This window comes from Panthera leo, chromosome A1, assembly GCF_018350215.1.
Source record: "Panthera leo isolate Ple1 chromosome A1, P.leo_Ple1_pat1.1, whole genome shotgun sequence".
Lineage (NCBI taxonomy): Eukaryota > Metazoa > Chordata > Mammalia > Carnivora > Felidae > Panthera > Panthera leo.
Genome location: NC_056679.1, coordinates 135,483,857 through 135,511,674, shown reverse-complemented (window position 1 = coordinate 135,511,674; position 27,818 = coordinate 135,483,857). Strand labels below are relative to the sequence as shown.

At 43.2% G+C, this 27,818-nt stretch overlaps 1 long non-coding RNA gene across 3 annotated transcripts in view; it reads left to right on the top strand.

Moving 5' to 3' along the window:
• Positions 1-27,818, top strand: part of LOC122220995 — a 128,191-nt gene that overhangs the window by 27,913 nt on the left and 72,460 nt on the right. For 2 of the 3 annotated variants that reach the window (XR_006203065.1, XR_006203066.1), the window contains 2 exons: positions 18,354-18,481; positions 27,033-27,171. This is a non-coding gene — a long non-coding RNA (uncharacterized LOC122220995). The remainder of the gene's footprint in view (positions 1-18,353; positions 18,482-27,032; positions 27,172-27,818) is intronic. The other variant, XR_006203064.1, reaches the window with a different exon arrangement.

The window sequence follows — 27,818 nt, the reverse complement described above, 5'->3', positions numbered from 1 at the left end:
ATGTATTTTCTCTAAGCTTTTTTTCTTTGCTATTGGTGAAAAATGTATCATGATATTTGGTAAACATTTTCCTATGTTATTCAATAGTCTATTAAAACCTGATTTTAGGGGCACCTGGGTGGCTCAGTCCGTTGAGCATCTGACTTTGGCTCAGGTCATGATCTCACCATTCATGAGTTCGAGTCCCACATCCGGCTCTGTGCTGACAGCTCAGAGTCTGGAGCCTGCTTCAGATTCTTTGTCTCCCTCTCTCTGCCCCATCCCCACTCGCACTCTGTCTCTCTCTCTGTCTGAAAAATAAACATTAAAAAAAATTAAAAAAAACCTATGATTTTAAATAGTTGTGTAACTTTTCATTCTGCAGATGTCCCACAGTTTATTTAACCACTCTTCCCTTATGAGATGTTTTGGTTGCTTCCTGTCTGCTTTTGTATAGGATGCTGAGGCAAACATGTTTGCCCACATATCTTTACAGGCAAAGAAGCCTGATTTGTGCAGAGGTTGTCCGGAAATCCTAGAGAGGTGAAAAGCCACCATCAATAAGCATCTAGAAATCACCTGAAATGTGTAAAATGCTTTTTTGGAGAAAGAGAGAGAGGAGGTCCATGTGCATGTGTGTGAGTGAGGGGTTGGGGCAGAGACAGAGAGGGAGAGAGAATTCCGAGCAGGCTCCACGCTGTCAGTGCAGAGTCCAACGTGGGGCTTGATCTCCCAAATCGTGAGATCATGACCTGAACCTAAATCAAGAGCCAGATGCTTAACCGACTGAGCCACCCAGGCACTCCCAAAAGACTCTTTTTTTTTTTAGAAGTTTATTTTGAGAGGGAGAGAGACAGAGAGAGAGCGCCAGTGGGGGAGGGGCAGAGAGAGGGAGATAGAGAAAATCCCAAGCAGGCCCTGTGATATCCACATTGAGCCCCACATGGGGCTCGAACTCACGAACCTTGAGATATGACCTGAGCTGAAATCAAGAGTTGGACTCCTAACCGACTGAGCCACCCAGGCGCCCCCAAAAGACTCTTCTAAGTATGGGGGCATAGAGATGGAAAAGATACACTGTCTGAATGTAAAGAGTTAACACTGAGACTAATACTTAGTGTAAATAATAATACAAGGCAATAATAAATCTCAAAGGCAGGGGATGAACAGCAGTACATAATGATATGCCATACAGAGAGTTGATACTCAAGAATGTTGATTCCTTTGTTTTGGTTTGCCAGACCTGAGCATTTGAGCCACTGAGAATGGAGAGCTGGAGATGGGCCCTTAAGGCCAGTGCAGTGTGGTGTGGATTTATACTGAAGCACATCCGCCTTCAGCTTCTAGTTCGTGTTACTAATTACCAGCAATATGACCTTGGACCGCTGGCTCTCCCCCTTGTGATCCCAGCCTTTTTATCTGCAAAATGGGGTTAGTAAGAATGTCACTGTCACAGAGGATTAAATGGAATAATGACTGTGAAGGGCTTTCTAATGTTATTAATTATTATAAAGGGAAAAATTTCTGAGAGATTTCAGAAGGGTGCCTGGAATTTTGATACCATTTTAGTCACTGTATAATAAGATGATGAAAGTAGCTTGCCTTCCAGTCTTTAAAACAGCAGGGTAACACGGAATTTGGGGGCAGCAGTAAAATGTTTAAAAACTGTTGCACTCTAAAGTGGGAGCAAACCCAGAGAGGAATTAAAAGAGTACATGTCAGACGCTGTATCTCATTCTCCCTTTGAAATGATTTTGCATCTAGAACATTTGCAGGTCAGCCCTCTGGGGACACCAAATGGCTTGTTGGCAGCACAGAATGTTGGTCTCACGGTGGTTGCGTGTCCTCCAGAGCTGGGGAGGAAAGGTGCTTATGATCGGCCGAGGAGGCATGCGTGGTCTCCTAGACAGATGGAGGTTGTACCTCTTTCTTGTCACAAATCAAATTCATGCCATCCTTCATTCACTGGGCAAGCAGAGGAGCTGGAAGCCCAAGTAGAATGGAAAGACAATCTTTCCTTCTTAAGGTCCCGAGGAAGAGGAAATTTCCCTCCTCGTCAGGGGGGACTAATGGAGCGTATTCAGGAGTACAAATGGGGTGGCTGAGATAGAACTATGGGTACCCGTATTTTATTTGGGACAGGTTTATGCATACAGGTTTATGCATTCTCAGAGGAGGCCTGAGAATTGGCAAGGGAGAGGGCCCGGAACCCCTGGGCTGGAGTGTAGCAGCATCCTGGGGCTGTGCCAGGCAATGAAGGAGAGGTTGGGCTTGGAGCCAGAGAAAGCCATTACCATATGCGTTTGCGTGTGAGTGTGCAAGTGTGTGTGAAAATGTGTTGAGTAAATGAGTGTGTGAGTGCATTTCAGAATATAAGAGTGTATGTGAGTGTGTGTGAAGGGGTGTGAGAAAGCATGTGTGTGAGAACAGATGAATGTGTATGTGTGACTATGAGAATATGGGGCAGTGGTTTTGAGTGTGTGTCAATGTGAGAATATTTGAGTGTATGTGTGTGAGTACTGGTGTGTGTGTTGTCCAGTCAAAGGAACTCTCATATTGGAGACCACGAGTAAAGGGCTTCTCCAAACTTAACCGGTTCCTGGATGTTTGACTTACAGCACTGATCCCAGCTTGACTGTGCTGGAGAAACTTTCTCTGGGGTGGCCACGTAGCTGGTGGTTAAGTGCAGAAACTCTGAGGTCAGCCTGCCTGGAAGCCCCGTCTCTGTAAACTTGGGCAATAACTTAACCGCTTTGCCCCTCAGTTTCCTTGTCTCAACAGTGCGGATGACTAGAGCAGTTGCTGTCTACTGGTGTGATTGGGAAGGTTGAATAAATGGTGATACAGGTAAGGCTTAGCACAGTGCCTGGCACATAAGCATTAACCATTACAAAAGTGTTGAGAAAGGAAAAACTTCATGCCCACTCAGGCTGTCATTTGAAAAACGACTTGGTTCATGTTTCGATTAATGAAAACATTCGCATCAAAGGACAAAACATGTAACAAAGCGAAAGCTTCTCCTCGCCTGTGTCCATTATTCTTCTAGTTCTCACCTCCCTACAAAGTGTAACCACTGTTGTTCGTTTCTTGTTCAAACTTCTAGAAATATTTTACTTTATGCACGTAGAAGCAAACACAAATAGATACCCTTTTTACACGGATGATAGCGTATTATGTATGTTGTTTCCGTGCTTTGATTTTTCTTTTTTAAACTGAAAGGTATGGGAAAAAGTAAAGATATGGCAGTCTTTCTATAGGGGTATAGAATGAATTTCGTCACTGTTTTTTTTTTTTTTTTTTTTTTAAGCTGCATACTATGCCATTGTTTTAATGTACAATAACCTGTTTTCTCATCTGCTCTTGGTGGCCATTTAGGGTGTTTGCAGTCTCTTCCCAATGGTCTGATAGGATGTCTTGACAGCCCAAACACTGGGCGGAGCCATTTCTCTGCACATAACACTTCTAGAAGACTATCCATGTACTAGGGAGGAGAGGGAAAGTTCTTACACCTCTTTATCCCCTCTGTTTCTATGGTACGCTGTAATCAGGCTAGCTGAGAGAGTCTTATACATGGAATTTGGGTTTTATACCATCAACCTTCATTAATTCATACCTGCATCTGTTCCTACCATGGATGCAAACTTAGCTATTCAGTAATAACTTACATATTTGCTGCCCTAAAGGCAAGAAACAACTTCTAAGGGCTCTCCAGAATGGGGCTCTTTCCTAGCAGAGTGTTAACTTGCCAGTAGAGGGCTCCCTCCTGTCGGGAAAAATAAAAAGGTCTGTGGGTAAGTTTTTCAACTTAATACCCAGACACGAGTGTGGTGTTTCCCTTCTGTGTAGTTGGTTGATGTGTCGTTTCCCCGAACATTTAGGAATTAACTTAGTGCTTCCTTTATCAGTTTTTTAGGTGTGTTTAATTGTGAGGAGTTGTGGGGAGGAGTGGGTTCCCCAGGGGTCTTAGGGGAAGGTCTGTGATCTGACCCAGACTAGGGGATTATAGCTTTCTCCTCTACAATGTGAGGCATCCCAGCCTTGTTCTCTATTTCAAGATGAGAAACCGCTTACTCCTGTAGCAGGTTCCCTGGGAAATGGTTGTGAGACCTGTTAACAGGTCTTAACCCCTGTTTATAAAGCCCTGTTTATATAACCCCTGGTGACTGCTCTTTGAGGCTAAGGCTCCCATGGAGTCAGGTGAAAATCCACCTCAGCACTTTAAAGGGGAAGAGAGCCGACATTAATTTAGCATCTCCTGAGGTAGCCCCGGCAGGATAGGCCACTATGCCCTATGCCCTAGTTCTCCTCATGTCTGGTAGAAATTACTCCTGTTTTCCTGTACAATCCCCCATTTAAAAAAAAAAAAAAAAGCAGTTCAGGAAACTGAGACTCATGAAGGTGAAGTATATATATTTCCCAAAGTCACACAGGTAGAAACTACCACTTAGAAGCTAGCAGGTTCTGGAGTGCCTGGGTGGCTCAGTCGATTAAGCCTCTGACTTCGGCTTAGGTCATGATCTCATGGTTCATGGGTTTGAGCCCTGCATTCAGGTTCGGGGCTGACAGCTCGGAGCCTGGAGCCTGCTTCAGAGTCTGTGTCTCCCTCTCTCTCTGCCCGTCCCCAGCTTGTGCTTTGTCTTTCTCTCTCAAAAATAAATAAACATTAAAAAAAAAAAAAAAAAGCTAGCAAGTTCCCCAGCTGGAGTTGCCCGGCTGGCCAATGTGACTGTAGACTCCAAACTTTGTTTTCTACCAGAACAGCTCCCTCCCTGTAGGGCATGAACTGTTTAACCCCAGTCTGAGAAGGTTGAGGCCACTGACTCAGCCCCAGGGAGGAAGTTCCCCCTCTACTTCTGACTTTTGGCTCAGTTTGAGAGTCGATGCAAATCATTTCTTTTTCAGATATACTGATGCCCATGCATTTCCTATTTTATTTAGGGCACACCTAAGCTAATACTGAATAAGTTCCAAAGAAACAGAAGACTCATGGGGTCTGAGAAATTGAGTATAGAACTTGCTTCCTGGAAAATGGCCTATTCTGAGGCCCGGGTCATTAAGCAGTGGTGTGCATGGAGCGCCTGCGTGCTGGGCTGTTCCTGTCCGCCAGCCAGAGGTTTTCCACCTACCGGAAGGCCTCAGACTGGTGGGCTTTTCCCAGGCCAAAGCTGGTCTCTCAGTCTTATTTTGGTTTAAGAAAGAAGCAGCACAGAGTGAAGAGTAAGGGTGAGGCAAGCTGTTTATAGATGTTAGTCAAATGAGGCCAATAGGTGCTTTTCTTGGTGTTCCATGTAATTTGGTATAAGTAGGGAGCAGACTAATGGGATCTGACTCGGTATAGCCAATGTAGATAAACATTCCCCCCTTTTGAAACTTAAGAATACTCATTAAACTGCTTTTAAACTCAGTGTTCTTAGGGGTGCCTGGGTGATTTAGTCGATTAAGCCTCTGACTTCTACTCAGCTCATGATCTCGTGGTTACTGAGTTCGAGCCCCACATCAGGCTCTGTGCTGACAGCTCAGAGCCTAGAACAGGCCTCAGATTCTGTGTCTCCCTCTCTCTTGGCCCCTCCCTCTCTCGTACTCTGTCTCTCTCTTTCTCAAAAATAAATAAACATTAAAAAAATTAAACTCAGTCTTATTAGACTATCTTATAGGATTTTGAGAAACTATTTTTTTGCACTGATTACCTCATTTCCATTTACAGTTTTACACACCTGTCGAGCATGTGCCAGTAATGTTCATTTGTTCACATCTCTGTAGAGTTATAATAAAATCATGTGAAAGTTTCTAATTGAAAGGGAATTATTCAAGGATTAGATATTAAAAAGGAGTTACTGCTGACCCATTCCTCAAACTTCAAGATTCTACATTGATGGCTTAGTTCAATGTTCTCAAACCCGAGTGTGCATTAGAATGATGTGCAGTGCTTGTTAAATTGCTGGGCCCTGCCCCCAGAGTTTCTGATTCTTTAGGTCTGGAGTGGGGCCCAGATTTTGCAGTTTTTTTTTTTTTTAATTTTTTTTTTTCAACGTGTTTTATTTATTTTTGGGACACAGAGAGACAGAGCATGAACGGGGGAGGGGCAGAGAGAGAGGGAGACACAGAATCAGAAACAGGCTCCAGGCTCTGAGCCATCAGCCCAGAGCCCGACGCGGGGCTCAAACTCACGGACCGCGAGATCGTGACCTGGTTGAAGTCGGACGCTTAACCGACTGCGCCACCCAGGCGCCCCAAGATTTTGCAGTTTTTAACAAGTTTCTTGGGGGATGCTGATGCTGCTTGTTTGGGGACCATACTTTGAAAATGTCTGACTCACTACTGCAAGGTAGAAAAGGTCAAGGTAGTAGAAATGTTGTTGCTTCTCCCCTACCCCCTCCCTCACATATCTGGTAAGAGAAAATAGTGATTAAGAGGGAAAGCTTTGAACTCAGAGCTTTGGATTCTTTTCTTCATCATTTTCAACCATCTTGTCTAATTTATTGGACTCAGCATCTTAGTTTTCTCATTTGAAAATTGGGGATAATAGCTTCTAGTTCACAGGGTTGTTATGAGCAGTGAGACAATGTGTATAATTAGTTTAGAACATATATAGTGGAGCCTGGGTGGCTCAGTTGGCTAAGTGTCTGACTTTTGATATGGGTTCAGGTCATGATCTCATGGTTCGTGGGATTGAGCCCCTTGTCCGGCTCTGTACTGACAGCGTGGAGCCTGCTTGGGATTCTCTGTCCCTCAAAAAAAAAAAAAAAATTAAAAAAAAAAGAACATATTATATAGGCATGTAGCATATATACATATATACATAGACCTGTGGAACATATACTGTATTATACAGACATGTAGTACATATACAGCTCTTTTTTTCTAAGAGTTCTTGCATATCTCTGAAGAGGCTCATTTTGACCAAAAATAAACCCAAATAAAAAGAATTAAATGTAAGGCGTGAATACTTTAAATAATTTAAATAAATATATTTAAATAATACTTAAATAATACTTTAGTATTTTTTTCTCCTTTTAGGGAAGTACTAAAATCCCAACTGATGAAGTACACAGCCCAGGCATTACCAAACATTGTTATTATCTGAGGTGGAAAGAAAGCCTGGGGCCTCTGAACACATCAATACTGAGGAGGTGGGGAAAAGTTAGAAAGAGATTACATGGAGCCAAAGGTTGTTTACTTTCAAACAATGGAACTCAAAACCATCCCAGCTGTAGGAATAGGCAGGGCTGTTTTCCATTTTTAAATCTGGTCTTCGAGTTCCCAGCCATTGCAAAAATCGCCTCTGTCCCTAGCTTGCTGGGGTAATGGGAATTCCCACTCCTTTAGTTTAAGGCTGTGTGTCTCCAGAATGCAAATTGTATTTTCTAGGAGTAATAGCACATTAATCCAATAATACTCACTAACTCTTTTAGATTAGATTATATTAGATTAGCTAGGTGTTACCTTGGAAAATACAGTGCTTTGCCCTGAGGGAATAGGACACAGAAGAAGGTGATTTGGAGGAAAGATCTGGAGTCTGGGGCACAGTGGGGACTTTGGGCAGCCAAGGGCACTGGGGGGCAGGAGAGAACTGCTAGTTACCAAGTTAGCCAGCTGCTCATTCCCCCTGGGGAGAGTTCCAGACAGGCCTTCCGGTTCCCTGCAACCTTGAGGTCCTATACAGTTTCTTGCAAGGTTGTGTTCTGAAAAACGCTTCTCATTTGTGGTGAAATTCTGGGAGATGGTTTCTGTTGCAGGCTTCTTGCATCCCTGGTGGCCTCAGCCTTTATAGGCCTTTCTCCCTGTTTCTCATGTGGGGAACCACTCATCGTGAAAAGAAGAAAAAAACACTGCTGCCGTTGTGAATTAAGCTGAGCCAAACGGTGGCTGCTTTGGGGCTTTATTTAGGTAGAGATAGGTATTTATTTGGCTTTATTTAGGTAGAGATAGCTGGGTGGGTTTCCCCCCTTCTCCACTTCAGTGATGCCTAAGTCACCTGAAGCAAATGTTAACTAAGCCTTATCCTACTCCTGAGATACAGCAAGATAAAACTCACTGAGGAGCAAGCTCTGACTCTGTTTGATTTAAATAGTTTGTGCTGACCTGGAATCTTCAATTCCGCTGTGTGTTGTTAGTGACATTTTCCTGGCTAACCTATGCGATGCAGTTGGAGCCCAGGGTTTGCTTCCCACTTTGACAGCTCCACACAGGCCCACCTAACTCCGTGGCAGAAGCACCATGCATCACACATGCAACTGCAAAGTGGGGAGGTCAAAAGTTTCATTCTGTAGCCCTTTTCAGGTTCTTGGGCTTTCCTGCAGGCTGCTTATAACTGTTGGGGTCCTCCTTTTGTCCCCAGCTGGTGGCAGTCAGGCGGCCTTCCTTGTCAGATCTAAAGTAAACTGATGTCCACTTGCAATGCCCCGTGATGGAATGGTGCCGCCAGATGGGGTGATGGGGCTGACGGGCAGGGCCAGGGCCAAATGCAGGTCTGGCTGGTCTGGCCCTGTCTTCACTCAGCAAATGGGGAGGGCCGGGAGGAGAGGTCATCTCTGTGGCCAGTGTCTTCGGCCCACGCTGGGTTTGTGCTTGGAAGCTGAGCTAGTGCTGTGGCCCGTGGAGGGGCCTGGGGGTGGGGGGAGGGGGAAAAGGATGTGTGGTGTCGTGACTGTTCAGGAGGCTAAGCAGCTTGTGGTGGCTCTGGCAGGTTGTATAAGAAAACAGTATTGTAAACTATGGACATTCAAAAATAATAACAGAATAAGAGGATTAGAGAGATTGGAGACATTTTGAATGAGTCATTTAGTGGCTCCTGGCACTAGTGAATTTATATCCAAGAGTCCTGTGGGCACTTCCTAGAAATAATTTCCCCCAACCCAGGTCTGTATAAAGACCTCTGGGAGGAGCTAACTGATGAGGGGGGGTTAGAGTTGGGCGTTAGATCAGGGGCCTACAAGGTTCTTGCTAACTGTAAGATTCTCTGAATTATTCCAGACCTGTAAAGTGAAAATTTCCAAGCACCTTTGTAGTTAATTGTACAAATGACACTGCTCACAATGGCCACAATGGCTCCTTGGGAATGGCTCTTTTTGCTGCCTGGAGTCACTGCAGACATGAATATGGGCTCTCTTGGGCAAATCAATTTAGAGAAGCTGTAGGCAGTTTGGTTGAAGTCTTCATGCACTGTTACTGGATATAACCCTTATGTGCTAATAAGGGTCAGGGAGAATGTTATTGCCCTTGATTAATTCTCCCTCCAGGAGGAATCTTCTTTGTTTAAAGCAGAATGGTTCATAGTTTGTCAGAAGAAACATGTTATATAAGTCTTGTGGAAGTGAAAGGTCACGGAAGTGACCTTTCTAGAATCAAAAGTCTTGCTTATGACATAGGTTGAATTCATGAGGATTGGAGAACAATCTTTTGAATTTTTTTTTTGAACGTTTATTTATTATTGAGAGACAGAGAGACACAGAGTGTGAGCAGGGGAGGGGGCAGAGAGAGAGTGAGACACAGAATCCAACTCAGGCTCCAGGCTCCGAGCTGTCAGCACAGAGCCCGACGCGGGGCTCGAACTCACGGACCGCAAGATCATGACCCGAGCCGAAGTCGGTTGCCTAACCAACTGAGCCACCCAGGTGCCCCATCGAATTTTAAATAAGATTTTTTTTTATTAAATGCAAAGAAGGAGATCATTCCAAATCCAAATGCTACCCTTGTCTGTTGTGTTAACGTCCCCAGAGACCATTCTGTCTATCTCAACATCAAAACTTCTTTCAAATGCTTAAGAATAGTGCTCAGAATTTTATAAGCGTTTAGTTCTCACAGAATCACTCCATTTTACAGATGAAACTCAGAGAAGCATCTTGTCCAATGTACTACAACACAGAAGTGATAGAATATTCCTTTCCACTACCTCAAGTCCTGATTTTGTTCCTTGGGCTCTGACCATTCTACTTTCTTCCATCATCTTGGGCTTTCTCACCAGCAGCAGGTTTCTTGCCAGCCTTCATGATCCTCCCAGACTTGTGTGTTTTCAGATAGTCTCCTTCCTCTTGCTCTGGCAGATGAAAAGCAACTTCTCTCCCACTTCTTTGGGACTTTCCCTCTCTGGGACTTAGTTTCCTCACCTGTAAAAGGGGGATAAGTGCCAGGAATCATCTCGCTTGTTACTCTGCCTCTCCCAACTCAGTCAGACGTGGCTCCTCAGCAGGTAGTGTGAGCCCAGCCTCTGCTACACCTCCAGGGCAGGCAGTACACAAAGAATCCAGGGCTCTGGAGGCCCTTGTTCCTTATTCTTAAACTCTTTTCTTGATACTCTTATGGTTGCTGCCCTAAATTGATTGCTAGTCATTCCTGTTGAGAGCCCCCAGCCCTCTGTTGCTTTGTCCTTCTCCTAGACCCTGAATCTCATCTTCTCCAGTTAGCAGATATGATGCCTTGGGCAGATAACATCACTCTTCTGAGCCTCAGTTTTCTCATCTGTAAAGAATGGGTTCATAATATCTATGTTGCATAGATCAGTTGTGAAGATGAAACCTGTTAATATCTTACAGGAAAACACCTGGCAAATAAGCAGACCTGCTTGGTTCCTTTTAGTTACCGTCTTTCTTGATTTTGGTCTTAGAAATAGTCATCTTTTAAATCTAGTCTACCCATTAAGACACCTGAGCCTGTTCACATTTCTCCATCCACGTGCAACTGTGTGTCCTGTTCCCAGACACCCAATGCTTTTGATGCTACTGGTTTTGGGGTTTAGCCCCTCTTCCTGGTATCCCCTTTCTTGCTTCCCTATGTCTTCTAGGCTTACTCCATGCCATTTGTCTATGCCTTTGTTGCTGCCATAGCCAGGTGCTAACTATAATAATACCTGCTTTGCATACCTCAGGGATTATTGTGAGGATCAAAGGGGATGATTTATGCCATAAAAGTGCTTTGAAAGGTGAGATGGGCCACATTCATGTGGGTTACATTATGAGGACTATTATCACCCGGAACTATCTTCAGATGACTAAAAATATCCACCCAGCCTGGACCTTCTCAGCATATTCTTATCTCTCTTGGACTTCCCCACACTGGCTGAGAAGTCTGACAGTTAAGCAAGTGAAGAACTTGCTGCTAGACAGCAGTGTTGAGGGTGGAGAATGCCTGGGTAATGAATTACCTTCTTTAGCGTCCCAATGGGAAATCTGGTACCCTGGAAAGTGTTAATTTACCTCACTTGAGTGAATGCTTTAGACCCAGCAAGCATTTCATTTGCCCAGGCAGCCTATTGTGATGATGACATTAAATAATCATTATCATTACGTGGAGATCCTGTCACCTTGAGGATTTAGAAAGTGTTTCTCAAGTCACATACACATAAGCAACCAAGATGAGCAGAATGTTCATCTAGAAGAAAGTATCTGTGAAGACAACATTTGTTTGTAATTGTTAAGCATTTGGCAAAGGCAGGAAATGAAAGAATGAAATGAACCACAGCTTTGGATTCCTTCCAGTGTTTTTTCCAATCCCAAATTGTGAAGACTGGGGAGGGAAGCCTTCCTGTCCTGGACCATGAGCTCTAGGGAGGAGAGTAGGAGCCTTCAACTCCCTTATGCCCTCTGTCCAGGAAGTCATTTCAAAGGGAGCTGCCTCTGGGGAAAGCAAGAGCCCATTGACCAATATTTATTTATAGTCTTATACCCTGTAAAGTTGTCTTCTTTTTAAAAATTAAGAGCAAAAAATATTTTGGTTCTTGTTTGTTTGGATCGCCTCCAGGCAGTCATATCTGTTTTCTTTATTTCTGTGCTGGTTGCTCAACATCTTTGGTCTTAATGGAACTGGTTTCATTCCTAGACCCTCCCTTATTATTAATGTTCTTATTATTGGTTAGTTCTTCTATGTTTGTAGTGTCCTTGACAATTTTTTTTTATTAGCTGTTCTTTACAACAACGCGTTGAGGTGGATCGGCCTTACTGAATATTTGTCCAACAAATTGTCCAACGTTTTCTTTTGTTGGCTTTTGTTAGGATTTATTACCACCATTTTTTTTTTCTCTTTCTGATAGTTGTCCTTCTGCAAGAAACTTACTTAATACTCATTCCTGTGGAGCTACATGAGCCAGGGGCTTTGTGTCATCTGCTTTCAATTCGTGTTTGGTTTCTTCCTCCCTGCCTGCCTTTCTCACCCTCCTCAAAATTATCGTTGCCTCTTCTGTTCATGCACATGGTGCTCAACTAATCAAAAGCAGGCTTGAGTAGAGGGCTTCTTTTTTTTTGCTTTCTTGACATTCAGGTACATTTCTAAGGGGCCACTGGCTGTGAGTTCTTCAGCACATGCTCTGTTAGCAAATAATCAGTCACTGCTAATATTTTTGTGGTGGTTGTTGCTATGGTTGCGTGTATATTAGTTCTATGGTGAACCACTGGGCTGTTAGGCTATGAAGAGAGATGTCTCAGGGCTGGCTGGGTATCGGCATAAGAGGAAAGGGCATCGGTTCTGATTAACCAAGAAATGCCCAACTCTTCCCCAATCCACCACCATCACCGTCTCTACCACCTCCAGCTCTTCTGCCGGAATAGCTTCCACCCCTTGTTGTGCACTACCGTCAAAAATATTTTCTTATGTTCCTATCTATGCACATATACCTAGATATCTCTGCTGTCTAGGAATTTATAAGTAAGCCAAGCTCCTCTAAATACCATTTTTAATGTTGAATACTTAATGTCTGTTATCTTGCTTCTATTTTTATATTGATAAAATATAAATATTTTGTAATATATTTCTCTATTGCCCTTATATCGTACTGTAGTTATTGTTGACTTGTCTTTCTTACCCAGTAGACTCTGGATTTCTTGAGGGCAGAGACTCTGTCTTATTTTTCACCTACCACGTGTTGTGCTAGGCACCAGGGAAATCTATTAAGGGGTTAATAAGTGTTTGTTCAGTGAATGTTAAAGTGCTGTGATTAAATGAGAAAATGCTTTTGTTAACTATATCATGTTTTATAAGCCAGTAAGGGCTCTTCAAATACAACTTCTTTTTATTATACTTGTATTATTTTGTCTATATAGCAATAAATAGATTTGAATCCTGTGAAGCTGGACAAGAAATACTTGTCCACATTATGGAACAAGAGTGATGGCAATATTACTGAATTTTCAAAAGATTAAAAAGACCAGCCCTGTTATTTTGATGGGTTTCTGATGTTGAGTCTGCTTGGTTACCTCTGGTGATTGAGAGAGCCCAGAAATGAGTGGGAGAATAAGTTACACATGTCTTTAATCTTTTTTTTTTTAATGTTTATTTATTTTTGACAGAGAGAGAGACAGAGCATGAGCAGGGGAGGGGCAGAGAGAGAGGGAGACACAGAATCCGAAGCAGGCTCTAGGCTCTGAGCTGTCAGCACAGAGCCTGACGCAGGGCCCAAACTCATGGACTGTGAGATCACGACCTGAGCTAAAATCAGATGCTCAACCAACTGACCACCCAGGCACCCCTTATCTTTTTTTTTTTAATGTTTATTTATTTTGAGGGAGAGAGAGACAGAGAGTGAGCATGGGAGGGGCAGAGAGAGAGGGAGAGACAGAATCCGAAGCAGGCTCCAGGCTCTGAGCTGTCAGCACGCAGCCCGATGTGGGGCTCGAACCTACGAACCGTGAGATCACGACCTGAGCTGAAGTTGGACGCTCAACTGACTGAACCATCCAGGCACCCCAACCTTCAAATGTCTTTAAAAGTCATTTAGAAAATTCTCTGCTGCATAGGTAGGTATTTTAGAAAATATCCTAAGTGAGGTTGCACTTACGTGGGTTCTGGGTGTGCGTGGTTCTGGAAAGCTATGTGTTATCCTGTGTTGTATCAGATTTAAGCCAATGGAATAGGTGTTACCAAAGGAATTCGATGTAGTTAGCAGTTGGCTCAATGCTTCAGAACTCTTCCCCTGTGGAACTTACCATAGAGGCTGTGAAGAAGGGGGAAGAATAGATCTTCCATCCACTGTCTTGTGGCATACTGTTTCAAGAAAAATGGACCAGTTATTTCTGCAGACCATATGTGACAATTAGTGATGAAAAAATAAATTCTACTTGTGAGTCTGGCACATTTCAGATACCTAATAAATACTGACTGAGTGAATAAAGGAATGAATACAGCCTCCTTATCCCAGATGTCCAAAGTGCTTAACACAGGCATGTGCAAAAGGCCCAAGAATGACTTTACTGGCTTTTACCCAAGGGTACCTTGGGATCAGTCAGCAACAGGGGAAGAACTCTGAGTTTGGGCCAAGTTCACTTACAAGAAGAAGCTTTTGATAAAAGCCCAGTATTCCTATCAATATTCCTTCAACTCTTTCTGCAGCCCTGGCAAACTCTTTTTGAAAAGCAAATGCACTATAGGCAGAAGCTGAGTCAGAAAGCCAAAATGCAAGTCTCATCCACAGTTGGGGAGCAAGACATCTCAAATAAACCCTTTGGTACATTTGCGAGGATGAATTTACAACAGACCGACAGCACTTTTGAATCTGTGTATAGAAATATTCGATTGGTTGCTGGAGGTAGAAATTTAGTCTATTAGAATGTAGTGTGTTAAATGAAGTTGCCAGGAAGCTGCACTACAGGATTCTGCCTTTTTATGAGTTATCCTCATTACTGGTCAGTGGTCGAAACAGAGCATGTTGACTTTGAGATCCGGTAATTGTCTTAAATACAGTGGCTTCAAGGCCACAGAACCACTTTCCATCCTTACTGCCTACTTTTCTTTCCTTCATTTTTACTATCGATTCTGGCTTCCTTTCTTTATGTGCCAATCTCTGTTTGGTGGGAACTGACCACGAGAAGAATTTTTTTTTTTTTCCCGTCTACTTAATTCTTTGGGTGCTGAAGACTTAGTAGGGAAATGAATGGGAGAAAGAGTCAAGCAGAGAAATTTGTGCATGAAACTTTTTTTTTTTTTTTCCCTCTGAGGATTTGTTGTAAGCAGATACAATGTGTCTTTCTTACTCAAAGTACCTCCAAGGGCTTTCACAGATCAATTAGTCACTGGCAGGGCAGTGAGAGTAGAGGCAGAATGAACCATGTGGTGACAGCCAGAGACCTGGCTGCTCTCTCTCTCTCAGGCATGCTGTCCTTGATCATTAGATAACCACAGTGACACTTCACCCCTGCTACTGTTTCTGTTACAATCAGAACTTCAGAGCAAGGGTAGGGCTCTCTGGGTGTCACTCCATTGCATTAATAAACAAACACCCACAAGGAGAGGTCGGGGAAAGGGGAAACTGGCCATATTTCTGAGACCCAAAGCCAAGAAAAGGAAACAAAAGAAAATCAATCTTTTATTGCTCACTTTGACTCTGGAACACTTATGTGTTCTCTGCAATGTTTGGTCGTTGACTAATGCTGAACCCGAGCATTTCTCTCTGTTCATGAGATGAGACCAACTAAACTCCACAAGAGTCTTAATTATAAGATGAGGCTCTTGATACAGCCCTTCTCAGCTTACAAAATAGGTGTAACAGGCCTCCTGCCAGTTACTCAGCAGGCAGAGCCTACAGCATATGCCTTCAGGGCCTGTGAGGTACAGAGTGAGAGTGGAATCTGAGAAACACCTCAAAATGTGTCCAACTGAGCTATCAGAAAAATTCTCCAGTCAAGTACTCTGCAGGAACAAATGGAGTTTCTGAAATGCACATATTTTGGAAGCATGCTTTGAACTTTGAGTTCCCAGCTTGTTGATTTTAGGGCCAGGGGAGGGGATGGAGGTCAGAATGGGAGAACCGGGTGACCATTGCAATCAGTTCAAGCCAGTAAGGGCGAACCCCGTCTTTTATAAGATTCGGAGTCTTTCAGACTATCCAGCAAGTGGAGGGTTTGGAAAGAAAAGTGCTTCTTACATAATAGCTGAGAGCTCTTATCTCATTCTGGGGAACAAGCTGAGGGGTAGGTGGCAACTATTTTGGTCTTTCATTGCACAGTTGGCAGAGCTGAGGTACAGGGAAAGGAGTTGGTCTGTCAGCCCACTTAGCCAGATGTGCATGTGAAGAGAGTTCCTTTAACGCCCTTCCCTCTGCAGTTCCCACAGTACCTCCCCATCCTCTGTCAATGCCAGTCACAACCTCTGCTCAGAGGCCTTTGGCAGCTTCTAGAGAGTGGGAACTGACAGCATCGCCGAGGTCACTGGACAGACTTAGAGTCTGCGGACCTGAACTTGAATTCTGGTTTTTCCTCTTGCTGAATCTGTGGTCTCGGGCAACTTTCTCAATCTCTCTGCAGTCTTAGTTTGCTTCTCTTATTTATTTATTTATTTATTTATTTATTTATTTATTTAGAGACAGAGACAGCACCAGCGGGGGGAGGGGCAGAGAGAGAGGGAGAGAGAAACCCAGGCAGGCTCCGTACTGTCAGCTTAGAGCCCGGTGTGGGGCTCGAACTCAGGAAACATGAGATCATGAGTTGAGCTGAAACCAAGAGTTGGATGCTCAATCAACTGAGCCGCCCAGGCGCCCCAGTTTGCTTCTTTTTTAAATGAGGCTGACAGGGGCACCTGGGTGGTTCAGTCGGCTGAGCATCTGGCTCTTGATTTCAGCTCAGGTCCTGATCTCACGGTTCGTGGGATAGAGTCCTGAGTTGAGCTCTGCGCTGAAAGCATAGAGTCTGCTTGGGATTCTCTCTCTCTCTCTCTCTCTCTCTCTCTGCCCCTCCCCTATTCACATGCATGCTTCTCTCTCTCTCAATGTAAATAAGCAAACATTTAAAAGAAAGAAAACAAGGATGACAGTAGCAATATTCACATGCATGCTTCTCTCTCTCTCAATGTAAATAAGCAAACATTTAAAAGAAAGAAAACAAGGATGACAGTAGCAATAGCAGTGGTCGTGAGAATTAAAAGTTGAAAGCATTTAATCCACTGCCTTGCGTAGCTCAGTAAATGTTAATTGGATCTGAATTTAAGGAAGAAATAAAACGAACCCAGATTTCCTTTTCTGACTTCTTTTGATGCCAGGGACGAGTAGGCTCCACCTTCCTGGATGCTCAGGGATTTGCCCACAACCGTGATATTCAGAATGTGGTTTCTGGACCACCAACATCAGAGGTACCTGGGAACCTATGAAACATGCAAGTTCTCAGGCTCCATCCTAGACTGAATCAGAAACAGGGGGACAGTAGCAGTCTGTGGTTTAACATCTTCCAGGTGGTTCTATGCACACTCAAGTTTGAGAACCTCTGCCCTATATTAATTTCACTACAACAGGAACAAAATATGTATGATGACAGTTGGCATAATCACTGTTGCAATGTGACTGACAGCTTGAGCTCAGGCATATACTGGTGATGCTTCTATATGTGTCTTGTCTTTGTGCATTTGTTGAGATAGGAGAAGAGGGAATTTGCTAAAGTTGACTCTCCCTCGAACTTTTAACTTTCTGCTTTTTTCTTTTCTGGTACAGGGTGTGGAATTGGCAAAAGAAAATAGTGGGTCTGTATGAGCATGAAGCTGATAGAAGAAATCGTCAAATACAATCCTTAAGCCCCACAGTCCTTGTAATGTTGGAGTTTGCAGAGACGGAACACTCTCTGAATTAAAACACTAAGGGTGGCATTGTGCTCTGACATACAAACTCTAAAAGAAGATGCTAAAATTTATTACATATTCAGAAGGATGCTTAAAGTGTTGACAAATTTGAAATGATTTTGAAAATACTCATGGGGCACCTTGGTGGCTCAGTGGGTTGAGCATCCGACTCTTGGTTTTAGCTCAGGTCGTGATTTCACGGTTCAGGGAATTGAGCCCTGCAATAGGCTCCACACTGACAGCACAAAGCTTGCTTGAGATTCTCTCTCCCCCCCCCTCTCTATCCATCCCTCACTTGTATGTGTGCATGGGCATGCTCTCTCTCTCTCTCTCTCAAAATAAATAAATAAACCTAAAAAAATAAATATATATATATGTGGCCCTCGAACAACACGGGGGTTAAGGGTGCCTACCTCTGGCACAGTAAAAAAATCTTTTGATTCCTTAAAAATTTTACTACCAGTAGCCCATAGTTGACCAGAAGTGTTACTGATAACAGAAGCAGTTGATTAACACATATTGGTATGTTATGTGTGTTATATACTGTTTTATAATAAAGTAAGCTAGAGGAAAGAAAATGTTATTAAGAACATCATAAAGAACAGAAAACACTCTTAATAATAAACTGCACTGTATTTATCAATAAAAATCTGCATGTAAATGGACCTGCATAGTTCATACCCATGTAGTTCAAGGGTTATCAGTCCTTTGAAAGTTGAATATGTGCTGTAAAGCTTGGATATTTTAGAGTTGTGGAGAACATCAACGTTTCTCTTCATCTCTCCATCGGGGGCTAGGAGGTGTGTCATTTCACTGACTTTTTATTTATTCTGTGTCATTCTTCATAGTGTTTTCCAGAGAACTTCTTAGCAAGAATGGCTGCTGTGTCCTTCTCTGTCGGTGCCATACCCCTGCTCCTGCTCCATCACCATCGTTCCTTTCTGGAAAAGTTTAGAAGCTCCTCCCCTCTTTTTAGGTAGGGAAACATGGGTTGAGTTGCCTTAGCAGCACCTCACACTGTAATTCAACACTCTCATTTTATAGATGACAAAATGGAGGTCCAGAGATGGAGTTTCCTGGCTCCTAGCTCAGTGCTCTTTAAGCTACACCCTAATGGAAGCATCTCCACACAGTCTGTGAGCTTAGTAATCATGGGGTATGGCGTAGAAAAGAAGAGTTGTAGAGTTAGAAGCACTTTTCTCTCACTAGTTTTTCAGATTCCATACCTGTTAAAAAGGTCAATCCGTATGTGGGTCAGTGATTTTCCACTTTTGTTTAAATAAATGAGGAATGTGAGCTTTGATTGGCCCGTTTTTAATTGTGGGCACTAGGGAATGGGTGGATGTCAAAACCAAACAAGTCCTAAATTGTCTCTAATTTATCTTTTTGACGGAAAAGCTCATCATTGGCAAGCCATTAGCTTTTAATTGCTGCCAAAGTCATGCTGTTCACATAAATGGGGAAGAGCGGGTGGGATCCGATCCTCCACATCATATTAGTAATTTTTGCTCATAACATTTGAATTTCCAGGCCCAGTCATTATTTTATCCCTATAAAGTAGCTTTAAAATAGGAATGGAGTTCTCCCGGTTTCCTTTGCCACGAGAAGTATCAGGTGATATCAGGTATTTGCTTAGTATTCCTTAAATTTTGCTTGGCGTTCTTTGTGCTGACATTCTGAAGTGCCGAGGCAATAAGTCAAATGATTTCTTAGATGTTCAGGGAACAGTGAATACAGCCAGTGTGTAATTTTTCAGCATAATGGGAGAAAACCTTGGCCTGGATTACTCCAAACCAGACAGATCAGAATAAACAAAGGTGTGTGTGTGTGTGTGTGTGTGTGTGTGAGTGTGTGTGTGTGTGTGTGTGAATGTGTGTTTCAGCTTTATTTTCTTTCTAACCCCCAAAATGTGACTCTGGGGTAAGGGCACACTTGAATATTCATTGTACTTTAACAATAATGATAGTAATGAACACTTATTTATTGATCACTTATTATATATCAGGTACTCGTGCCTATAATGTCTCACTTACGTCTCACAGCTCTCCATGGAAGACATTTTATCCCCAGTTTAAAGGCTCAGTGAGGTTAAGTAATTTGTCATAGGTCACGTGGGAAGTAATGGGAGAAACAGGATTTGAACCCAGACTGTCTAGCTCAATATAGCTTCGAGTGCTTTCTGAAACTGTAACCTTTTCCTTGTGTCCTCCATTTGCTGGTGGATGTAGAATGCTGCTGTGAAGCAAGGTAGCACTTGATCCTCGTGTAAATGACACATTGTGGGTCTGTTAGGTGAGGAAGAAGCTCGGGCTCTTTCTGAAAGAGCCTGAATCTGAATGGTCAAGGAGGAGAAGGACCTTTGTCTATGAGGCTCTAGCAAGTACTGCCCACTGCCCCTTGGGACTTGTGTACTTGGACAGCTTTCTACTGAAGTCATGTGCAGCTTTCCATCTGAGGCCTAGACAGGAAGTCTCCGGGAGTTAATGCCCCAGGAGCAGGTCTCAACCAGGGATGGACAAGCATTGGTGGATGAATTCCCCAACTCTCTTGGCCTCATGTGGTAGGGACTCTGAGGTGTGTTCTGTGCATTCTGCCAGAGTACCCCACGTGGCTGAGCCCCAGTTGCCCATGGCGGTGAACTGCTCATTAATGCACCCTGTACCACCTTCCTTCCCTTTCTGTGTCACTTTCCTGCTCCCTGTCTGTGCTTGCTCCCAAATAAACTACTTGCATTCAAATCCTCATTCATGGCCTGATTCAGGTGAACCCAGCAAAGCCAGAGGTCTTATTTGATCTGGCCTCTGTCCACCTCTCCTAAGTCCATTAGAGCCCTGTACCCAACAAACTGTCTTCCAGTCACATTGTTCTTTACATTTCCTAAATATTCTAGACTTCTCGATACATGCTGCTCCTACACTTCTCAGAGCTGATTCCTCATTAGTTTGGATTCTACTTTTTAAAAAATTTAAATCCAAGTTAGTTAAGATATGGTGTAATAATGATTTCAGGAATAGAATTTAGTGATTCATCACTTACATATAACACCCAGTGCTCATCCCAACAAGTGCTCTTCCTAATGCCTATCGCTCATTTAGCCCGTCCCTGCACCCACCTCCCCTCCAGCAACCTTCAGTTTGTTCTCTATATTTAAGAGTCTCTTATGGTTTGTCACCCATTCTATTTTTATATTATTTTTGCTTCCCTTCCCCTATGTTCATCTCTTTTGTTTCTTAGATTCCACAAATGAATGAAATCATATGATATTTGTCTTTCTCTGATGGACTTATTTCACTTAGCATGATACACTCTAGTTCCATCCATGTTGTTACAAATGGTAAGATTTCATTCTTTTTTTAATCACCAAGTAATATTCCATTGTGTATATATAGACCACATCTTCTTTTCTATTCATCAGTCACTGGACATTTGGCCTCTCTCCATACTTTGGCTATTGTTGATAGTGCAGCTATAAACATTGGGGTGCATGTGCCCCTTCGAATCAGCACTCCTGTATCCTTTGGATAAATACTTAGTAGTGCAATTGCTGGGTTGTAGGGTAGTTCTATTTTTAATTTTTTCAGGAACCTCCACACTATTTTCCAGAGTGGCTGCACCAGTTTGCATTAGGATTCCAGTTTAATGTCGCCTCCTTAAGAGGTCTTTCCTGGTATTTTAGAAGAGAGCTTCAAGTCCTGGAACAGGTATCTGGATCCCCTTGCTTTGGCCCCAAATGGTGTGAGTGGAAATGCAGTGTGAATGGTGGATCGCTCCCCATCTGGTCTCCGGACTTCTGCACACCCTGGTCTAAGGCAAGGGAGGGTGGGCTCGTCCACTGTGCGATCTGGCCTTCTGAGTGTTCCCCAGTTTATTTGTGGCACCAGGGTTAAGAAGGAGGCTTAAACCAGGAAGAAAAAGTGATGGCAGGATTGACAGGAGAGACCGAAGAGGCTGAGTATTCAGAAGACCCATCTGACACACCTCAGAAAAACCTTTGAAATTCTGGACATATCCTCTGAATCCAAGTCTTGGTATCTTCTGTAGCTTGTTTACCAAGAAATGTCCTTAAATCCTATGTAGCTTTCTCTCAAAGTCTTTGTAAGAGGGTAATTATTTTAGTTCTTTAAAGTTGGCTTTGCTGTTGTCGTTCAAATGAGAGAAATGAGTAGGAAGTTACAGACCCTCTGGTATCGGTGCTTTGCATTCTCTTACCAGATAGGCTAGTACCTTGAAGTACATCTTCACTCAACAGTTGCTTTTCTCTTGGTCTCAGACAGCTCTTGAGAGTGAATTGAGAAGAGGCGTCCCTCTGGGTGGAGGCCCCTCTGCCTGTGAACACACAAGGCCCGGGGGGGGGGTGTGGGGGGAGGTGGGGGGCGCAACTCCTGCTCTTGCTCCCCGTGCAGGACCCACCCTGTGTGGCATAGGAGGGAACCTGAGTCCAGAGATGGAGATATGCTGGCCCTGCCACCAACACTTCCAACTTCTGAGAAATGCCTTTGGACCTAATGTCAAGCCTACGTATTACAGTCTGCCATTTTCTTTTTGAGTTTGATTGGATCATGAAATATCAGCAGTGGGAGCCCCAGAGAGTGTAAGTGCCAGCCTCTCATTTTTCCCAGGAGGAGACTGAAGCTTACAGCCGTTTAATGACTTATTCAAAGCCACACTGCCGAACGCGGCACATGTGAGGTGGAAGAAGGCTGAATGTCATTGGAAAATTCTTTTAAGCTGGTGACTGTGTAAAAGGTTCTTGTAACTCTCAGGAAATTCACCAAAGGGTATATTGGACACTGAGGATGTTTTCAGGAGCAGCGGCCTTAAGGGGAGGTCCCTTTGTGAAATTTCACCTTGGGCCCTTGAAATTTCAATTTTTGCCACTGAATGTTTCTTTTATTGCAGATGTTTCCAGAGTTGTGATGATTGCTTCTTCTTCTTTTTTTAAAAAAATTATTTATTATTTTTTATTTTTGGGAGAGCACAAGTCGGGGAGGGGGAGAGAGAGAGAGAGAGAGAGAGAGAGAGAGAGAGACAGCGGATTCCAAACAGCTCTGTGCTGATAGGCTGACTGGCAGTGAGCCCAAGTAGCTCTCCAACTCATGAGCTGTGAGATCATGACCTGAGCTGAAGTCGGTCATTCAACCGACCGAGCCACCCAGGTGCCCCCAGAGTTGTGGTGACTGCTCCTAACCACAACACAATACAATTTGTGGTAAGGATTGTCTCAGATCTTATTTTGTCAAGGTAGAAATGCTACTTCCCTGATATTTTCAAAACCAATGGTCTTAGATTAACACTATTGAAACCTTCAGCTCGTCATTTGGATGTTCCTTCGAACGTCGTTCGAAATAACTAACGACTAAGGAATTTCATTGAAAAAAGAAAGAAAGAAAGAAGTGTTTTGCCCCTTGGAATAAATTAATCCTCACAGAGGAACAATAAGATAAACATGAATTTTGGTCTGGAGGATCATTGTGAAGAAGAATGAATTCACCTTCTTTGGGTTCAAATGAAATTCGGATCAAAATCCCTTCAACAATGCCACTTCCTCCTACCCAGCATCTGCTGCGCACTACTGAAACATTGTCATTCATTTAGTTCATCATCAAGTACTCAGTGAGCACTTAGTTCATTATGCACTGACTTATACATTCTGTACTTCCAAGTATAAGAGACTTTCAGAGCTTGTATGCACAAACAACTTGCCTGAAGACATAAAATCAAAAGAATATGGCATTTCCAGTGAATACGAAAATCAGCCTCCATACAAGATGGTGGATTATGTTTGTTGCATTGTTTCTATAATGGGTCTGATGGTTTGTGCTGAATAATTCATGCTATTTTGCCCACGTCCCTTGAAAGCATTGGTGTCTCTCTGAAGGACAGCTGGTTGAAGTTAAGGTATGAACTGTTGCCACAGACTTGCATATTGCCAAATGGCTTCTTGGGATTTTATTTCTGTTAGTGCAGTATTTGAGAGTACTGGCTGTGGAATTAAGCAGGCCTGGGTTCAGATCCAAGTTCTACTCTTTGAGTTGGGAAAGAGATCTAACCTTTTTTAGTCTCACTTTTCTCATTTGAAAAACGAAGGTTAAAAATTCATCCTTATTGTGATTTACATGTACAGAAAGCAAAATTTCATTAAAATTTTTTTAATGTTTCTTTATTTTTGAGAGAGAGAGGGACAGAGTGTGAGTGGGGGAGGGGGAGAGAGCTGGAGACACAGAATCTGAAGCAGGCTCCAGGCTTTGAGCTGTTAGCATAGATCCTCACGCGGGGCTCGAACTCATGAACCACGAGATCATGACCTGAGCTGAAGTCACACGCTTAACTGACTGAACCGCTCTGGTGCCCCACAAAACTTCATTTTTAAATGAGTGGCGTTTTTGAAGGAGGGTGGGTCTGGATAAAGGTAAGGCTTCTTCCCTGCCCAGTGCCTCAGATTCTGTTGTGAAAATCTGGGAACAGGAGTTGGGCGGTGGGTAGGTGGGTACTGGGAGAACTCCACTGTTTTTAGAAGAGGGAAAAGAATAGGGTGAGGAGGAGAGGAGCCTGCAAGGAGGGAAGCAAGAAGGCAATGGTGCCACAGACGTGGCAAGGTGATCATGGTGGGCCAGAGGACATGTAAAGAACTGTGATGCCCCTCTGAGTGTGTGTTGCTGTGATGGTCTCTGTTTCCCATGACCTTGACTTGTTCACTTGCCTTTCCCTGCTCCTGGCCCAATTTTTGATAAAGTCTGCTAAGCTCACTAGTGTTTCACGGCAGTTAGGTTGTGACTTTATGTCTGGATCAGTCAGATGACACGGGTGCCAGGAGACAGGGGTCATGAGAATGCAAACCTTTGGGAATATGCAGAAAACTGGTGAAGCCTCCGGATTTTCATAGGTGTTGGTGATTCTTTCCAAGCTGATCTAGATTTCTAGGGGGTAGGTTTTGCCTGATATCTGAGTATCAGTAGACAGTATTCAGTGAACTTTCACCCTGTGCCAGATGCCAATGTATGAACATTGCATGCATTGTCTCCTACTTACTCAACAAATACTTACTGAGTGGCTAGTTTAATCCTTACAAGTCAATTAAGTATTGAGTTAATCCTCAAATAAATAGCCCATTTTATAGATGAAGAAACTGAGCTTGAGATAGCTTATGGAGCTGGCCTAAGGTTATTCAGCTAATCTATATATATATTAGCACAGAGCCTGACGTGGGGCTCAATCTTACAACCCTGAGATCATGACCTGAGCTGAAACCAAGAGTAGGACGCTTAACCCACTGAGCCACCCAGGTGCCCCAGGGTTATCATTATTTTATTTTATTTTATTTTTTATTTTTTATTTTTTTTTTTTTTTTTTAAATTTTTTTAATGTTTATTTATTTTTGAAGGAGAGAGAGAGACAGAGTGTGAGTGGGGGAGGGGCAGAGAGAGAGGGAGACACAGACTCGGAAGCAGGCTCCGGGCTCTGAGCTCTGAGCTGTCAGCACAGAGCCCGATGTGGGGCTCGAACCCACGAACTGTGAGATCATGACCTGAGCCGAAGTCGGACGCTCAACCAACTGAGCCACCCAGGCACCCCGGTTATCATTATTTTAAAATTGCACCATCGTAGTCTATCAAGTTGATTTATCATCATTTATTTGATCATCTCCCTACTGCTGGTTGCATAGGCAACAAGTGTTTATATATATTATTAATTATGTGATATATGGCTTTGTAAATTTCTACATATAAATTTCCCCCCTATTTTGAATTAATTCCTTATTCCCGGGAGTAGGATTACTAGATTGTTCAGAACTTGGCCTCCTTTGTGTTATGCTAAGCAACCCACTGGACAGCCTCTGCACAGAAGAATTGTTGTGGAGATGTGTGTATTGTGTAGCTCGCTGTATCGTGTCAGTAATAAGCCCAGGTAGCCCTAGTATGAGGTGCAATGCATCCTCAGGAAATAAGTCCTGAAGTCATTGCATGAGAGATAGAATCCTCTCTCCAAGGCCTGTGCTGAATGTTGTAAAGATACACTCTCATTACTGGGTGCATACTTTTGGCATTTGTTGTTCCCGTGGGCACGTTCTTGTGAAAACCAAGAAGCAAATAGGTAAAGATGGGAAGATTTGAAGTATTGGCATTTCTCAGGTAGAATCAATTCAGTGGTGTAGCAGCAGTCCATGTAATGAACTAAAACTGTATAAACAAACAGAGCGATTTACACAAACACACATAGAATAACATTGATGGTTGCATGCATAGAGGAATATTATTATCATTACTAATATTATAGGCACAGTCAATATTATTAATATTAATATCACTACAGCTGAAATTTGAGTGCTTACGGTGTGCCCGACACCCTCCTCGGTGTTTTACTTAGTACTTACTTAGCACATGGTTAGTCCCCACAGCAATTCTTTGAGGTGGGTCCTTACATATTCCCATTTTATAGATGCAGACAGTGAAGTACAGGGAGGTGCGGTAACTTAAGTCAGATCTTCGGTTTGTAGGTAGTAGAGCTGGGACGTGACCAGAGCGGGTCTGATCTCTTGGCCACGACACTCTACTGTCTTTTCATAAAGGATCATCTAATCCCAATTTACGTGTTTGATTTTCAACAAAGTAGGCTGTGTCCAAGAGAACAAATGCCAGATAAGATTAAATTAAACCCAGTAGTATAGCTGAAATTCTGCATTAAGAAAGAGTCAGTAGTTGAGCTTCTTTGTATGCCAACTTTGCGGGACTCTGAGGCTGTCAACTTTGAGGAGAGATGGTCACAGAAGAAAATGAAGAGGTTTAGAACTTACCTTGAGTTCCAAAGGAAGCCAAAAAATTATGGATGTGGGTGCACGTTCCTCAGAACAGATGAGTTAGATAATGAGAGATTTCTGATAGAGACTTACAAGCTAAAAATATCCGTTCTGCATTTCACACACCTCATGTGGGAGGGGGATTTCTGAGAGCAGGGTCTCTCTTCACCTCCTTCTTCTATGCGGCTGCCCTGTGTGGAAATGAGCGGATAATGGCAGCTTGTTACAGCAGGAAAAAATTGCTGGGGAAAGTGAGAGAAGGTGGGAAAACAGGGGAACATGCCTTTAAAAACAGGATTAATTCTCAGTGGTTCTAGAGTTATAGAAGGATTATTTTCTAGGAGTCATTTGAATCTGGGAAAGGGCAAGACAGTGCTGTACTTCTGAGAGATTCCAAAGAGCAAGAAATTAATTTTTTAAAAAGTATCAGGCCTATAGCTCCTGGGCCAGAGGTGTTTATACTGTCTCACCTCATACAGGCTTGGAATGTTATCTAAAAACATCCAAATTTATCTTATTGGGACTTCTTCTCCATTTGCAGTTTCTAGGTGCCCAAAGGAAGATTTATTTCTGACAAATAAGTGATAATATCTAAGGTCATTAGTAATGATAGCCTAATACCCTGAAATGCTTCTTGGAAGGTAGAAATTTAATTAGAAGCTCTTCTTTCTGTAGTTGGGGTCTGCATTGGGCTGGCGGGCTGCCAGCTCACATACCTTGCCTTTCTTCCTAGGATTATAACAACACTCCAATTCCAACATACCCACATTGTAACTGGCCTCCCACCCCCCGCCAGTTTGCTGCAAGAGACAACCTGCCGGCCTTTGGGTTGTATGTAGTCCCACTGTCACCACTACAACCCCCACCAGCAGGTATGTTTGCCATAGGTCAGTCCTCTGATGAGAACCATCCCATTGAATCTTCCCATGCTCGTGAATGACTGAGCAGCCAAAGCCCAAGACCCCCATGGCCACAGAGTGAGTTCTGTTCCTTGTGTTGGTGTTCATGGACTTGAGGAGAGCTGGCTCAGTGAGTTGTTAAAAAGAACAAATTTTGTCCTTGAATGTTTCCTTTCCTTCCACTGCACATCTTTTTTAACTTTTTTAAAAAAATTATTTATTTATTTTGAGAGAGAGAGAGAGGGAGAGGGAGAGCGTGAGCGAGTGGGGAGGGGCAAAAGAGAGAGGGAGAGAGAGAATCCTAAGCAGGCTCCACGTTGTCAGTGCAGAGCTGGATGCAGGGCTCGAACCCATGAACCCGTGAGATCACGACCTGAACCGAAATCAAGAGTCAGACGCTCAACTGACTCAGCCACCCAGGTGTCCCCACTGTGAATCTTTTTGGTGTTTCCCAGGATTTTTGTTAAAAATTCTAGATGTTTGCTAGCCATTCAAATTATTTTTTTCAGAGAATGGGGTTTCAAGCATCACAGTACCTATAAACACATTTCCTCGAAGGGCTTACAGCTCTCTCTGGGCATTTGGGGTATTAACAGAAAAGATTCTGGGTGTTCTCTTCC